Here is a 16205-nt window from a genome sequence, read left to right on the forward strand (position 1 = left end):
TCTCAAGGGTCAACAAAAGATTATCTAAAGACCCCTTACTCAGGCCATCCTTAATGAATTGTATTTTATCTTCACGGTTTACAGATACCATTCCTAAAGAACGACATGTCGCATTACAAGTCCATCTGGCACATCTGTGACAGACTTTCAGTCGTTTTGCACGACGTTTCTTTGCAAAAGTGCTTTTACCTGTTCCAGGCATGTGTGAAATGAAAGAATTAGAGGACTCACCTGATAATCGGACCTTTGCTTCAATTATCCAGCGAATATCTTCAGGAATTCCATGATTTATTAACAACCGTAATCTTTCACACCTAGCACGGTAAATTTTTGTAATCGCATTCTGAGGCAGAGCGGGAAAATACATTTTCAACTTTTCAAGAGTGGTGTCCATTTTCAAAAGAGAATTGGAGACAAGATTCAAAGAAGGGAAAAAGAGCTTACAATTGTACAAATATATACATATATCAGTTATTTGGGAAACTGAAAGAACCGACTTAAGTGTCACGGAGTACCGTTATCCGCCATTTGACCAGGGTGAGAGACTAGCAAAACAAAAGTCACACTAAAAAGCAACAAAAAAAAATGTGAGAAAAACAAAATAATCAACCTTTATCAATAAGATTATTCAAACCAATGGATTCATTTTCACTAGGAAACTCATCAAAGTAAGCTTTGAAACGATGTTCATTTACCTTCAAAACATTGTCATTCTTTGGATTCTCAATATCAAGGGCCCCATAAGGATACACATGTTTCAAAATAAATGGACCGCTCCATCTTGATCTTAGTTTTTCAGGAAATAAATGGAGTTGAGAATTATAAAGCAAAACTTTTTGACCAGTATCAACTTTTTGACAATTTTCACAAGTTTTGCAGAATGCATGTGTGTCCTTGAACATGGTGGGCCAATAAAATCCATTTTGTAAGAATCTTTAAAATCGGTCATGCTTTGAGCAAGTTGAGTGTTGATTGTCTCCTGCTTTTCAATGAATGCATGCAATGTTTCCTCAAGATTTCTTCTAGGAGGTGGAGCATAAGGAGGTGCATATCCATGAGAATTTTGAAAATTATGGTGTGCTTGAAATGGTGGCTGTGAAGTTTGTGCATTGTTGCTATCACTCTTCCAACTGAAATTTGGGTGATTTCTCCAACCAGGGTTATACGTTTGTGAGTATGGGTTATGGTTGGGTCTTTGGAAACTGTTTAAAGCATGGGCTTGTTCATGAAGGCATTCCCTAAAAGAAGGCAAAGTTGGACAATCATTTGTTGAGTGTTCCTTGGTTTAACAGATTTTAATTGACCACTCTTTTTCAATTCAAGTGCTTCGACTTTTTTAGCTAAAGATGCAAACTTGGCTTGGAGGTCATGATCTTCCCTAAGGTTGTGCATACCTCCACTAGATGTATGAGGTTGGGTTTTACTTGGTGCCTCATAAGTACCTGTGGTGTCCTAATTTTGAGCATTTTCGGCTAGCAAGTCTAGGTACTCCATTGCTTCATTAGGGTCTTTATCTTCAAAAGTTCCATTGCACATCAATTCAACCATTTGCCTATCTCTAGGTGTTAAACCTTCATAAAAATGTGAAACCAATCTCCATGTTTCAAAACCATGATGTGGGCAAGTATTAAGCAAATCTCGATACCTATCCCAACATTGGTAAAATGTTTCTCCTGGTTTTTTAGTGAAAGTGATGATTTGTCTTTTGAAAGAGTTTGTTCTGTGAGACGGAAAAAAACTTCTTTAAAAATTGTTGTTGCATTTCATCCCAAGCACGAATAGATTCTGGTCTCAAATTTTGTAGCCATGTTTTAGCTTTATCTTTTAATGAAAAAGGAAAAAGCTTTAATCGAATGGTGTTCATGCTACAATTTGAGTCATTATAGGTATTACAGACCTCCTCAAATTCCCTTAAATGCAAGTATGGATTTTCTAGGTCTAAACCATGAAAAGAAGGTAAAAGTTGAATAATGCCTGGCTTAAAATTAAAATGAGATGCATCAGGAGGGAAAACTATGCATGAGGGTGCACTTGTTCTTGTGGGATTCATATGGTCTCTAAGTGTTCTCATACAGTTATTCTCATTATGAAGCGATTGATTATCTTCTTCAGCCATATTTTCTGAAAATGATGAGGATACCCTACAAAGTCGACCACTTAATGTATGTGACCAAACTCTCATGCACGTCTAAAAAGAGAATAAAAGGAAGAGAAGAAAAGAGAAGAAAACGAAACACAAGAAAACAAAAGTTAAATAAAATGAAAAGTGAAAAGAGAAAATAAAATAAATATTATAATTTATACAAGAATTTACCTCCCCGGCAACGGCGCCAAAAACTTGACACGACCAAAAGCTTGATGTCTTTTCCCAAGTGCAGGAGTGTCGAAGTAATAAATAACCCGGCAAGACCGGGGTCGAACCACAGAGAGGTTAATTGTATAAATTATAAATAACAACGGAACAATAACAATAATAACGATAATAATAAACAATAGTAGTACTAGTACTACTACTAATAATAATAATACTCAGTACGTGGCGTTGTTATACCTGAGAATGATCTAAAAGATCGGGTCACAGGTTTCCAGCCTATATACTGAGTTTATGAACAGATAATAATAATAATAATAATAATAATAATAATAATAATAATAATAACAACAATAACAACAACAATAATAATAAAGAAGAGAAGAAAGAAATTAATGAGAACTTTAAGTTGAAAGATTAATGTAAGGATTAAACAACGATAAAAATAAATGTCAAGGTTAGAGGATCCACTAATGGTACTTCAAACAAGTATAGTATAAACTCTTATTACTCAATTGGAAACCACACATAAAGGAGGTTCCAATCAGATTATAAGTTGTTAACATGATTACATTCATTATCTTATTCAAATAAAACTAATACTTGTAAATGTTGGTAGGCATTCATGAATATAACTTATGTTAACAACAAATCAAGTTCCTTTCATAGCTCAGGTGTCGGTTATACCATACAGTATGGGCTATGAAAGTACCAAGTATTTGTTGTACCAAGTGTTATACAACATAAATCTAGATTAACCATTTAACAAGCAAAGTATTAAAAGTGAACAAGATAACAAATATAAAACATGTTAGTATCCAACGTTAAGGTCCATGTTAAGTTTATATTATACTTATTCTTACACCATTAGTGTACCCTTTTCACCTTGACATAATTAACTTAGCTAAACATAATGAAAGAAAGAAACATAGATGAACAAGAGAAGAACATAAATGAGAAAAGAGTTAACTAAATAAAGGAAAGGAAATGAAGTGCATAAACTTGATATTAATGAAAGCAAAACATAAGCAATACAAAGAGAGAAAGCAAGAGCATGATCTTGATCTGAAAACCAAGATGCCTCAATACATGGTAAGTGCCTCCTTTTATAGGCCAAAATTTGGAACTATTGATTTGTTGACTAATTGATGAGTGGGTGGCCACATCTTGACTTGATAACAATCCTTATCTTCTTGTCTGAACAAGACGTCATTGCTAACATCATAATTTGCCCAGATTCCTCAGTAATGTTCTAGGAAATTGTCTCAGCTTTCCAACAAAAAAAAGATGAGGTCATTTGGACTTCTAGAACTCAAGATATGGGCTGAACACTAAATAGTGTCTGGGCTGCAGGACAGCTTCAGACTTCTTCGTTGTTCCTTCAATTTGGACTTCAAAATGACCTTTTTAAATCTTGGGCTCCGCATGAAAGTTGTAGACCTTTTTCTTACCTTTCCATCCATATAAAATGGACCTAAATCTGAGATCTAGAGCTCCAGATATGATCCAATTACCGATCAATGTTCTGGTTTGGACTGCACCGGCATCTCTTTTCTAAGTTTGGCCATCTCTTTGTCCTTTCACTTTCAATACTTAAACTCATCGATCAATCCTTTCATTTATGTGATAGGCCTGCATTTAAGATGAGCATTTACCATAAATTAAGGTATCTTATAGTATCAAACTTGTTATTATAAAACATGCTTTAGTTAAGGAGTTATTGATACTTCAAGTGCAAAATGATGATATAAAACCTTGATAAACATGCACTTTTAAGTACTAATCAGAATCCATTCTTCTTAAATGAGGTTTTAAAAGAACTGATTTTGTTTGTGATTTCAATGAAATAAATCAATGTTTTGTTTGGAATAATGTTCAAAGCAATTCCCTTGAAAGAGATGACCAAACAAGTAAAAAAAAAAAAACATGCAATTGGAACAACTATCACCCAAATTATGCCTTGGATCCACATTTTATCAGCATGAATAATGATTGGTAGTACATTGGTTTGTCATGGATTCCAAAACATGGTATCTTACAAATCCAAAGCATTACGCTGGATGTGGACAAAGTTTATCGGTTTTAACTGATCTTACTTGAAATGAGGAAAGGTCATCTTTGATATTCCTTTCACTTTCTTTAAAATTATCCTTTGCAGTCCCAATTTGAGCTGAGTCTATTTAAAGTTTTTTCTTTCATGAGAACCTCAACTAAGATCACACCCTATACTAGGGGGCAAAAAGAGAAATATGATTAAGAAAATTGTCTTGAAGGCATGTGAGCTTATAAAGAAAGTCTAACAACAAAGAATTCAATAAAACTCTGAACAATTGAGAGAATTCCTGACAAATATGGGAGTAACAAAAGAAAACAGAAGTTCCTCATTCGGAATATTTAGTATCATTTTTGTTGTCAAGATAGCAAAAGAAAATGCCAAGACAAGATAACAGTGATCTATAGTTTATAAGCCCTTAAACACTTTTTTGAGCTTATGGAATACTCTTTCTTTTATAGCCTTGAGCCATAAAATACATTACGTGCCTTTGAAGTCCTTTCTAATCAAGTAAGCAATTGGATCAATAAACGACGTTCTCAAAATATAAGAGACTTTTCCATAAAGAGTCATGGCGTAGCAAATAATTACTCATTATTATTCATGCTGTTAAAAAGAGTGTTTCTAAAGATAAAAGGCAAATTGTTTCTTTTCTCTGAAAATACCTTCAAGCAAACGCTTGAACACTTTGAAAACCAAAGCAGAAGGTCATCTCATCACTTACCTTCATCTGAGATTACTTTTACTAAGAAATTTGACATAAAGCCCTAGAGTTGCCTGAACATTGTTAGAAACAGACATTGAGAGTTTCAGTTTTCAAGAACAAAACAGATCTTTTAAAAAATCATTTTTGAAAAAAGGTTTTCTTTGTAAGAAAAATGAATATATGACACACTACGAGGCACCATTAGAAAATCAGAGATTCTAATGACAACGAGAGCAAATGAGGAAATGAAATGAGGCAGTTAATTCTTCCAGGGGGCAGATAAGCAGTTACCAGATCCTTAATGGCATAAAGAAATTTGTCTCCCTAGTGGAAAATACACATGATAAAACTGTGGACTTCTTCCAGCATGAGGACTGAAATAGTATGATTTGCAGTATCAATGAAAGGAGATTGTTGACTCTCACAATATGATCAGTTAGACAACAAGATAACTGATATATCTTCAGTAGGAGAAATGTATATGAAATCCCAGGTGAAGTGGGATAATCTTCATATTTTGACCATCTGAATTGGTTAAAGAATCTTCAACAATGGGAATGTTGCCTATAGAACAATGTCGGGCCAGGAAGAAGCTAATTCTCTCAGTGAAGTTATCAATAGAGAAAAGTGTAGTGACTGTTGGGAAACTCAAACAAAGCTTATCTTAGAAAATTGAGCAACATGGGTCGGCTTGAGTAGATTTGAAAGACGCCTGAATCAAAAGAGCTCACTAAAAGATCAAGATCCTCAAACAAGATGAACGAGGGATCTATATTTCAAAAGGTAAGATGCATTACATATCATCTAACTTCACGAGCATTGCATATTTGTTTTGCAGATATTTCACGAAACAAAATTCCTAACGGGATCCAACGAGATTCAGATGAAATGATATTTCATCTCAATCACATCAAATGTGGCAATTCCACAAAAGCAAAATTCACGAATGAAGACGAGAAAGATGGATTTTTATTCATGGGAAAAGGGTTTACAAGTACAAACGTTAAACACTACGAGGACGATTAGGGATATTTTCATCTTGATGGTCAATCATGCCTTGGAATTCCTCAAATTGCTTATGCATGCGCACTATCTAGACAGTAACAACTCAATGTCTAGACAGTAACAATTGGACAGTAACAGTTCAATATCTAGACAGTAACAATTAGACTTTCACGTGAATACTATATGTAAGACTATAAATTAACTAAGTCATGCGAACACTTACACATTAATATACTAACTTCAAAAATATACATGATATATGTATATATGTATGTTATTATGAGGAAATGAACATGCATAAAAAGTAACATACGTGTAATTAATGAATATGGATTGTGAAAACCCACTAAATAAATAAAATACTGAATAGATTAAATTAAAAGGATTTTAGGTATTGAAATTGGATACAATAGAATAAAATATAAGATGCTATGGTGTGAATTAAGTAAAAAGAAGAGTTGAGTGACAAAAAATAGAAATGAGAAGAAATGGGGCCAATGTGTAAATAGGTGTCGATACACGAAGTCGGGCGACGGCTCCGCTTTTTGTTTATTTAACAAAAGGATTTTTTTTTTTGGTGTGGGAAATGAAGATTTTATTGGAGTCGCCATCTAGTAATATGAGAGAACTAGAAATTCCAAATTAGACACTGGTCCCAGAGATTTGGATACTTGGTTAGTTATGATTAAGGGAAGGTAGACACCACCCTTAAAACATCCTTTCAAGAGAAAGGTTACCCTTACTTGTGTGTTTTCTATTTGTTTCAAATGATATTATATTTCGAGCTTATTTGCAATTTTATTTTTTTTAAAATAGTTAACGTCGGTCCTTAAAAATATGAGACACGTTAAAAGTGACATCAATCCCTAAAAATAGGAGACTCGTCTAAAATATCGACGTTTAACCCTAAAAAGGAGATTTACGTCTGAGTTACCAAAAGGAAATGATGGACATAATCCATATTTGGTATAAATACCCTTGACATCGGTCCTTTTCTGTAAAAAGAGACGTGTCGACAAACAACGTTCGTAGGAGACTCGTTTAAAAAAATGACATCAGTTCCTAAACATAGAAAACTCGTCTAAAATATTAACATAATTCATATTTGCTATTTAAACTATTGACATCGGTCCTTTTCTGTAAAAGAGACGTGTCGACAAATAATATTTGTTCATAAAAACAAATATTTTGATATCATTAAGAAATAGGTATAACTATTCTTGAGAAGTTGGGCTTTGCGCCCACGACAGATAATATGATAAGATAAGTGTTGGACCCGTGTCGTTTTTATATTTATTTTTGTTTTTTTACATGCAAGAAAATTTATATACAAATAAAAAAATGTTATAAATCTCAAAAAAATTACCTGAGTGCCACTGTATAGGTAAAAGACTGAAATACCCTCGGATTTCTCGAAAAATTATGAAAATGCCACTGGCGGCGCGTGTGGCTAAAGCGTACTGTTGACGGTGGTGAAATTTTTCGGCGAGATTTCTGGCCAACCGATGGTCGATCCTGGTAGATTTGAGGTCGAGGATTTTGATGGTGGTGGTCTTGACGGCCGTTGATGGCTAATAGGGGAGAATCGACGACTTGAAGCTTCGATAGCCGGCGAAGATCGTGGCCTTTTTCTAGCCAGATGAGGCGGCGAAAACGCTGAAAAAGGCTGAGGTTTTGCTTTGTAGGAGGTTGGAGACTTTTCTGTGGTGGTTTGGAGGCTTGAGACGGCCGGAGATGGGAGATCGGAGGAGAGAGAGAGAGTCGCCGGTGAGAGGAGAGAGATGCTCTGGGTTATACTATGGTGTGAACGCTAGCACGGTACACCGATGCAGCTGAAGCTTGTGAACCGTTGGATCTCTGATGAAAAGATCGTGCGGCTGTGATTGGCTCGATCTGCAGGTTGATCAGACGGTCTGAATGAGCAGAGTTTTGATATGGCGTGGCGCGGTGCACCGAAAGCTCGGTACACCGGGTGACATGGCGCAACGGGATCAAAGCTCAGATTATTTCAAGGGCTGAGATTTGTTGGGATATGTTTGGTATTTTTCTAATTGTTTTTTTTTTAAAACAATATCTTACTCTCGTGAAAAAAAACAAAAAAAAAATATGAATAGTGGCAAATATAAATCAATTCTTTCTCTTCTTTTTTGCCTGTCGTCCCCTCTGCTCTCGTGGCTATTTATAGCCAATGAGCAGGGACAACACGCATCTACCTTAAATAAAAAAATATATCAACACAACTGCTTCGTATATAATTCAACTACTCCGCTGACAAATCAAATTTTTGCATTATTGTTTTGTTTTATTATATATAATAATAAATATTTATATAAGTAAAATTAAAAACTCAAATCAGTATTAGAAAAAGCCCGTTTCAATCGCCAACACAAAAATATTTGATGGGTATCAACCCGATGAACCGGGTTTTGACCGAAAAATAATGGTTTGACCAGAAAATGACGGTTTCGACCCGAAACGTCATGAAAACTCATTTTTTACCCTGGTCGACATGGTTTGACCCGTATTGACCCAATGAACTCGGTTTTGGTCAGAAATGACGGTTTTGACCCGAAACAGCCCGAAACTCATTTTTTACCCTGGTCGACATAGTTTGACCTGTATGGACCTGGTGAACTCGGTTTTGATGGAAAGATGCGGTTGACTCGAGAAAAAATATTTTTTGAATTTTAAACTTTTTCTTATTTTTTTGGATTTTTATAAATAATAATAGAAATAAAATAACATTCGAGAAAATCTTGGTGAATCCAAAATTGGGTTACAACAGTTGCCCCCTCTTTACAATGCTTACGGTGCAAAGACATTGGAAAATTCATTTTCTTTTGACTTTGCATAGTAAGTTTTGTAAAGAAAAACGATGGCGGTGTTGAAAAATACCCAGATTTTCCAATTGGTCTAATTCTTATGGGCGACTGGTCTAATTGTTCCAGGCGACCTGCTCGATGGTGAAAATGCGAGGAAACTCGCAAGTGGTCTAATTGTTCCAGGCGACCTGCGCGATGATAAAGTGCAAGGAAAATCGCCAGTGGTCTAATTGTTCCAGACGACCTGCCCGATGATAAAATGCAAGGAAACTCGCAAGTGGTCTAATTGTTCCAGGCAACCTGCCCGGCGATGAAAATGCGATGAAACTCGCAAGTGGTGAAATGCTTGAAAGTGATTTCAATATAGGTTTTGTGAAATACATGAAAGTGATTTCAGCAATGAGCTTCAGGGTTGATGAAAACTTCTAAAGGAAGTCATACCTGTATGGTTAAGATCTGATTTGTAAATCGATCTCAGAGATTATGAAAGCTTCTCAAGAAAGCCCTGTATGTACGATTGAGATTTGATTTGTAAATGGATCAGGAAAGCTTCTCAAGAAAGTCTTATATGTACAGCTGAGATTTGATTTGTAAATGGATCCCAAAAGCTTCTCAAGAAAGTCTTGTATGTACGGTTGGGATTGGATTTGTAAATGGATCCCAAAAGATGAGGAAAGCTTCCCAAGGAAGTCTTGTATCTACGACTAAGATCTGATCTTCTATTGAAAATGATGGCAGGAGCAAATTCCCTATAAATCACGCAGTATTGGGCAAAAGACATGTAGCAACTTCTCGCATTTTCAATACTCTCAAAGTTCTTAACTTTTGAAGTTTTAACCATGTCTTCCTCTTCTTCCAATGCTAATCCAAACCTTGTTCCTGAGGCAGAGCCTGTAGTTTGGCGTACTACTTTTGAAGCGAATGGTCGTCCAGTTACAATAGAGGATATTGTAATGGACAATGAAGATACTGTTGTAGCCGTGGCTAGAGACATGATCCTTCCTCGTTGTTGCTATCCAATTTTTGACCCATGTTTTTTTATATATTTTCAAAAAAATCCAAAAATAGAGAAAAAACAAAGAAAATCCAAAAAATATGTTTTTTAATATATTTTCGTCATTTTAGCATTTTTAACGTCGTCTAAAAAGAATTTAATTTTTCAAACGCGTTCGACTTTTCACGCGTCGTTTTTAAAATCATTGATTTTCCTCATCGAGTCGACGTTGATATTGCTCATTTTCAAAAAATACAAAAAAACAAGAAAAATCAAATTTTACAAAAAAAGAAAGTTAAGGGACCAATTTTGAAAACTTGGCAATATTTTTTGCCTATAAATACTGGTTTCCAACACTTACAAGGGGAGGGGCAATTGTGTAAAGAGGAGAGAAACACAAAAAAAACCCTAAAAACATAAACTTAACTCTCTACCCACACAAACCAGCCGCCGGCTCCTGACCAAAAAATAGCCTCCGTTCCCCGGGGTCCTTGGTTGGTGTTTTCAGAAGAGAGCCAAGGACCCCCTGATTGATTGCTCCCAACCCGGTTGGGACTTTGCTCTCCCGAAACAGTCGCTGCTGCTTCTCAACCAAAACCCCCCCTCTGGTTTGATTTTACTTTTTTTCCTACAGCCGCCGGCCACAAACACAAGCCAAAACAGCTGCTCCCTACCCGGTCTTGATTTTCTTTCTTCGGAACCAGCCCCTTTCCCCTTCTCTTCTTCTCATTTTTTCCCGCCGCTCCTTCATCCCTCTCTTCCTCCGATCTGCCTCACAACAGCCACGATCCAGCACCCCTCAACTCTCACTCACGGCGTTTCCTCCTTCACCGAACAGACCCGACGGCCTCAGTTCCAACTGAGCATCTGCTGCACGCCCAGATCAGTCCGCTGCTCCTTCGCCTCACAGTAGCTCTCGCCGGCCAGCCTTCCACAGCAGCACTCGATCTCCTCAGCACCGCCACCGATCTCCCCACAACTGAAGAACCCAGCGACGCCAACAGCGCCGCCCGATCTACGGACGACAGCAGCAGCGACCACAGCCGCGACCACCTTTGCAACCACCAGATCGACAGCCAGCCGAGAAGAAGAAAGAAGACAGCGGTTCACAGATCTAAAAAAGAAAAAATCCAAGAATGGATCTGGACTAAAACAGACTTGCTGGTTGCGTTTTTTTATTGTTTTTTTTCAGGTCAACACCGGCGAGGAAAGGGCGAAGGGAAGGAGTCGATCTAGGCTACCCCTTGTTGTTGTTTTTTAGGCGGCGCGTGAACCCACGCGCCGCCAGTGGCGGTGGCGCGTGGGGAGACGCGCCGCCAGTGTTCCCGAGCCGAGGAAATCTGCTGAACACTGTTCCGCAACTCCAGAAATCCGTTTGCCACTGTTCTGAATAGTTTTGGATTATTTTGTAATTTTCAGATTGTTTAATGTAATATTTGTGTAATTTTTAGTTTTTTTTTTAGTTTGTACTTTATGTAAATGTGGATGGAAATAAAAGAAAAGAAATGAAAAGAAAAGAGAAAAGTGATAATAAAAACAAAAAAAAAAAAAAGAAATGTTTGTGTGTGCTTGTATGTTTGTTTTTTTTTATTTATTTATGTTATTGAAGTAAAAATAAAAAAAGGACAAAAAGAATTATTTGTTAATTTAAATATGGTTAAATATCTCAAGGACAAATAAAATCAAGTTGTATTTTCCATGAAAATATGAGGACAAGTTTCTACATATATTCGGGGATTTAATAACTGATTTATTCAAGCCTAAGAATTTAATTAATATTTTAAATTTTCAAATCACATCAAAACACGAAGCAGCTTACCTCAGGTAGGGTGTGTTAGGGGTGCTGATACCTTCCCTAACCACAACCAGTCCCTTACCCGTGATCTCTGACAAGACCAGTACATCCGGTTTCCTAGTAGCCCTCAATGAATTACTAGGTGGCGACTCCCTCGAACGAATTCAAAGCAAACGCAACAAACGATGAAAAATCGCCAGCCGATTGCCGCGCGCTGATTATTTTTTTGGGGTGCGACAGAATGGCGACTCCACTGGGGAAAGGTATTGTTTTCAACTTTATCGGACTAAGCTTTGTGTTTTGATGTGTTTGATTTTATTTTTTCTTTGGTGCTTTGTTTTATTTATTTGTGTTTTATTCATGCATTGTATATAATTCTCTCATGCATCACAAGTTTTAATTTTTGTTAAGCACACACCTGCTTTAAGTTAGGTGGGGGACTAGCAGCTTACCTTATGACTTGAGTCAAGGTTGAAGTTTGTGTAAACCCCAACTCTTCGTTGAGTGCTTAGACTGGTAATAGTTGGACACGTGCCAACCAATTACCTGCTGGGCCCCTATATTGCCTTTACGAGGGCAATCACTGGGACAACAAGAGACCCCTTTTAGAGACCAAGTAGCAAACCTACCCTGTCTCATGTAAAATGAATAGAACCTGCCTGTAGGATGTATGCTCCGTAAATATTTGTTTTGCATCCGAGCAAACCCTTCTTGAAGCATTGGCCGTCACTCCGAAAATTTTCATTGGAGAGTTTGGGCAAAAATCATGATTCTTGTTCCATCATACAAGAGTTACGATCATATTGTCACCCCTCGAAGGGCGAGTTCATCATATAGGTTACATGTTCATACATTTATCATGCATGAACTGGGTTGAAAGGTAGGTCCCCTGTACAAGTTGTGCTGCAAGTGATTGAAGAAAGATGATGAAAGTGAAGAAATGTGTCAGATAGAGGCTCATTATCAGATTAAGGTTGAGAGCATCGAAGGTGAAGTAGCTGGACGCAGATTTGCTCGAACAAGTGTTGAGTATCAAATGGAAAGAGAATGTCTGCACAATCTTCCGTGGGAACACTGCTTGTCCACGTTCAATTGAAGCTGCCTCTCCTTTTCAGTCATGAACAACAACAACAATGCCTTCAGTCATCAACTAATGACAACTCTGGTTCTTGCTTTGTTGCACTCTTAAGTGTTCATTGCCTCCACATCATCTAATGGAACCAAATGACTACTAGCCTCTTGTACATGGTGCATTAGTCTTCTTTGAAGCTACCCCAATTATGAGCTCAATTCCATTTCAGCAGCACAAGATGTTGGTCTGAAAAACCATGATTAGACACTGAACTTCTACGTGGCAGAGCTCTCTCTACAAAAATCCATTTATGGCTCTGCAAATTGGGAATGCAAGAGGAGATTTATAAGTTGCATATGCTACAAATATTTCTCTCATCAGTTTCAGCACGAAGACATCTTAGTAGGTTGAAGAGCCAGACCTGGTCTGGAAAATATTAGCAGACTTCAAACTTCAACGTAGCAGAGCTCTCTCGGCAGGAATCTGTTTGTGGATCCGTAAGTGGGAAATCCAAGAAGGAATACAGTAGTTTCAGATCATCTATGATTTCTCTCCAACAATGTCAGTATTAAAATGCAAAAGTAGAGAGAAGAGACATGCCTAGACTGAAAAACATGAAGAATACTGAAACTTCAACAGAGCAGGACTTCCTCTATAGGTGTTTGTTTGCTGCACTGTCAGTAAGAAATCGAAGAGGGGACAAAGGAGTTTTAGATTCATCAGGTGCTCTTCCAATAGAGACAATGTGTGATTCCACATGTCGGTAGTGGCGATACTACAAGTCTCTAGGCGCTGCCAGGATTACCAAGATATTAAGAGGTTTCCAACAATCCTAGAACAACAACAATAACATTGGAAGATTGACATGAAGTTGTGGATTGCCAAAAATTGAACAAGCTATCAAGATGGGAAAGATTGAAGTTTTTGTTATGGATTTCGGAACCGTGAAGAGAGTTGAATCAGAAGATGACTCTCGATTGAGAAACCTCAGTTATTTTGCCTAGTCAAGCCTTGCTCAAGCATCAATTGATCAAATGTCTTTGCCAAGATGGGACATTCCTATGCCGTTTAAGTTTGTCGACCAGCATCTGCCAGATTCTAGAATTTTGCTTGACTCCGACAAATCCCATGCAACCACCAATTTCTCGGTGGTATAATCCAGATAAGAGATGTGATGTCATGGTGGGGTCCTCAACCATTTCAAGTGAACAGTTTCAAGAATTGCAAGAATTGAGTCTGAAAGTTGGTGAGCAAGAGACAAGTGGAGTCGGTGAAGGAGAGTGTCATTGGCTATATTGTCCCCCGAACATCTTCAGAATGACATGTTGATCGAAAGCGCTTGGCAAAACGCAAATATTGCCAGAAAAGCTGATTCAAGAATGGTGATGAACAGTCAATCATATTGTTTTGGAATTCTGCATTTTGTTTTGGGATCACATCTCATCCTTCAACGAAACATGTCTTGCTTTGTCTCTTTGTTGTTTTGAAATCAACAGATGTTTAACATTTTATTTTGATAAAATATTTTGATCAAACTCCAACATGCGATAAAGGATAATCAATCCTGAAGATTAAAAGTGTTTTGATTGCAGAAATGACTCGATTCTTGTTGAAATGACATGAGGTGACTAAACAATTTTGAACTCTTACCTCTTGAAACTGAACCACACATCATATAGCTAAGTTTTAGCAGTATGCATAATGACATGTAGTGGATTTGGTAGTTATGGACTCGTTAATCATTGACTCTTATAAGTCCAAATCATTACACTGGATGAGGTCAAAATTTATCGGTTCTAACCGACCTTGCTTGAAATGAGAAAAGGCCATCTTTGATATTCCCTTCACTTTCTAAAGATTATATCCCTTGTAGTCCCCTTTTGAGCTGAATAGAATATTCTTTTCATGAAAACCCTGACTAGGATCACACCCCATACTGGGGGCAGATGAGAGATATGTTGGAGACATTGATATAATTAATGGATAAAGAGGAAGGCTTAGAACAAAAGTCCAATGATTGAAAGAGAGCTAGAAGAAGACACATAGACTGGGGGCATATAAGAAAGTTTTGAGGAAGGCTATGAAAAAAAAAATGAAAAAAAAAAGGAGAAGAAGTTGAAATTGCCTTCACTTAAAGACAAGTCGAAGATAAAGGAAAGAAAACGCCTATCATGTCTATGAAAAGCAAAAGCAATTTCAATCAAGGACACAACAAAAGTCAATACCAGAAAAAAAGACTAAGCTATAAACGTGACTTTTGGTGTCCATTATAAAGCCTCTGATGTTATCAGATGATTAAGGTTGGTTATTCATCAAGGAAATGTGGATTTGCATTATGACTTATGTTAAGAAAAGTCTAAACTTTGAGGTTAACAAGGTTATATGTCGTTTCCTTTACAAAGACAACAATAGAAAAGAGTTGATGAATAGTTGATGTTGATCCTAGGTCTTTGAAACCCTCAAACACCTTTTGAGCCTTTGAAATTCCTTTCTTTCATAGCCATGAACCATAACCTGCATTACGTGCTTTTAAAAGCCCTTTTTAATCAAGCAAGAAATTTGAACCGATAAATGGCGCTCTCAAAACTTAAAGAGCTTTTCCATAAGGGTCGTGACTTCATGAATTAAGCTACTGGTTATTATGCATGCTGATAAAATAAATGCTAAGAAAAGAAACAACTTTTCTTGATAAAGCCTCAGCATCTTGTTCTTGATATTCATAAAAATGTCACCTCATCACAGACCATCAAATGATATACCCAATATCAAGGATTCAAATTGATACAAAGAACCATGGAAAAAGCCATTTTAATCCTACAACGGGTCGATTTCTGTTTTCAAAATACAAGACAATCAAAGGACTGTGTATTTCGAATAACGTGTGTTGGGTCTTTGATCAAAAAGCTTGATTTTCAAAAGATTTCCAAAAAAGGACATCTCTGATTTTCATTTCAACAAACTAGACTTTGGAATAGACATGATCTTTGAAATATGAGAGTTGATTCCAGAACAAGGAAAGATTATCAAACACAGAAGAACATTGATTGAGTATGCAAAATCGTTGATAGAAATGACATTGAAGTCCTCGACACTCCTTGAAAAGTTGAGCAGCTGGGGGCAATACAGTGGACCTTAAGAAGGAAAACAAACAGTATCCAGATCAACTGGGGGCAAAGAAAGAATCACATGATGAGTCATCAAAGTCCATCAAAGTCATTCCTGGCATTCACAAAAGCCATTTGGTTGTAAACAGAAGAATGAGCATGTTCAGATCAACTAGGGGCAATGTTGTTCAAAGACAATCCATGATTTAGTGAACTTCAGCAGCAATTGATGAGCAACACTGCACTTGAAGGATATTTTCATATCTTCATCTTGGGTAACCCTCTGAAACATGGCTATGACTCCTGACAGATGTTTATCGGGTGAGTGCATTTGAATGAACAT

Source organism: Populus alba, chromosome 8 (assembly GCF_005239225.2).
Source record: "Populus alba chromosome 8, ASM523922v2, whole genome shotgun sequence".
NCBI classification, from domain to species: Eukaryota; Viridiplantae; Streptophyta; class Magnoliopsida; order Malpighiales; family Salicaceae; genus Populus; species Populus alba.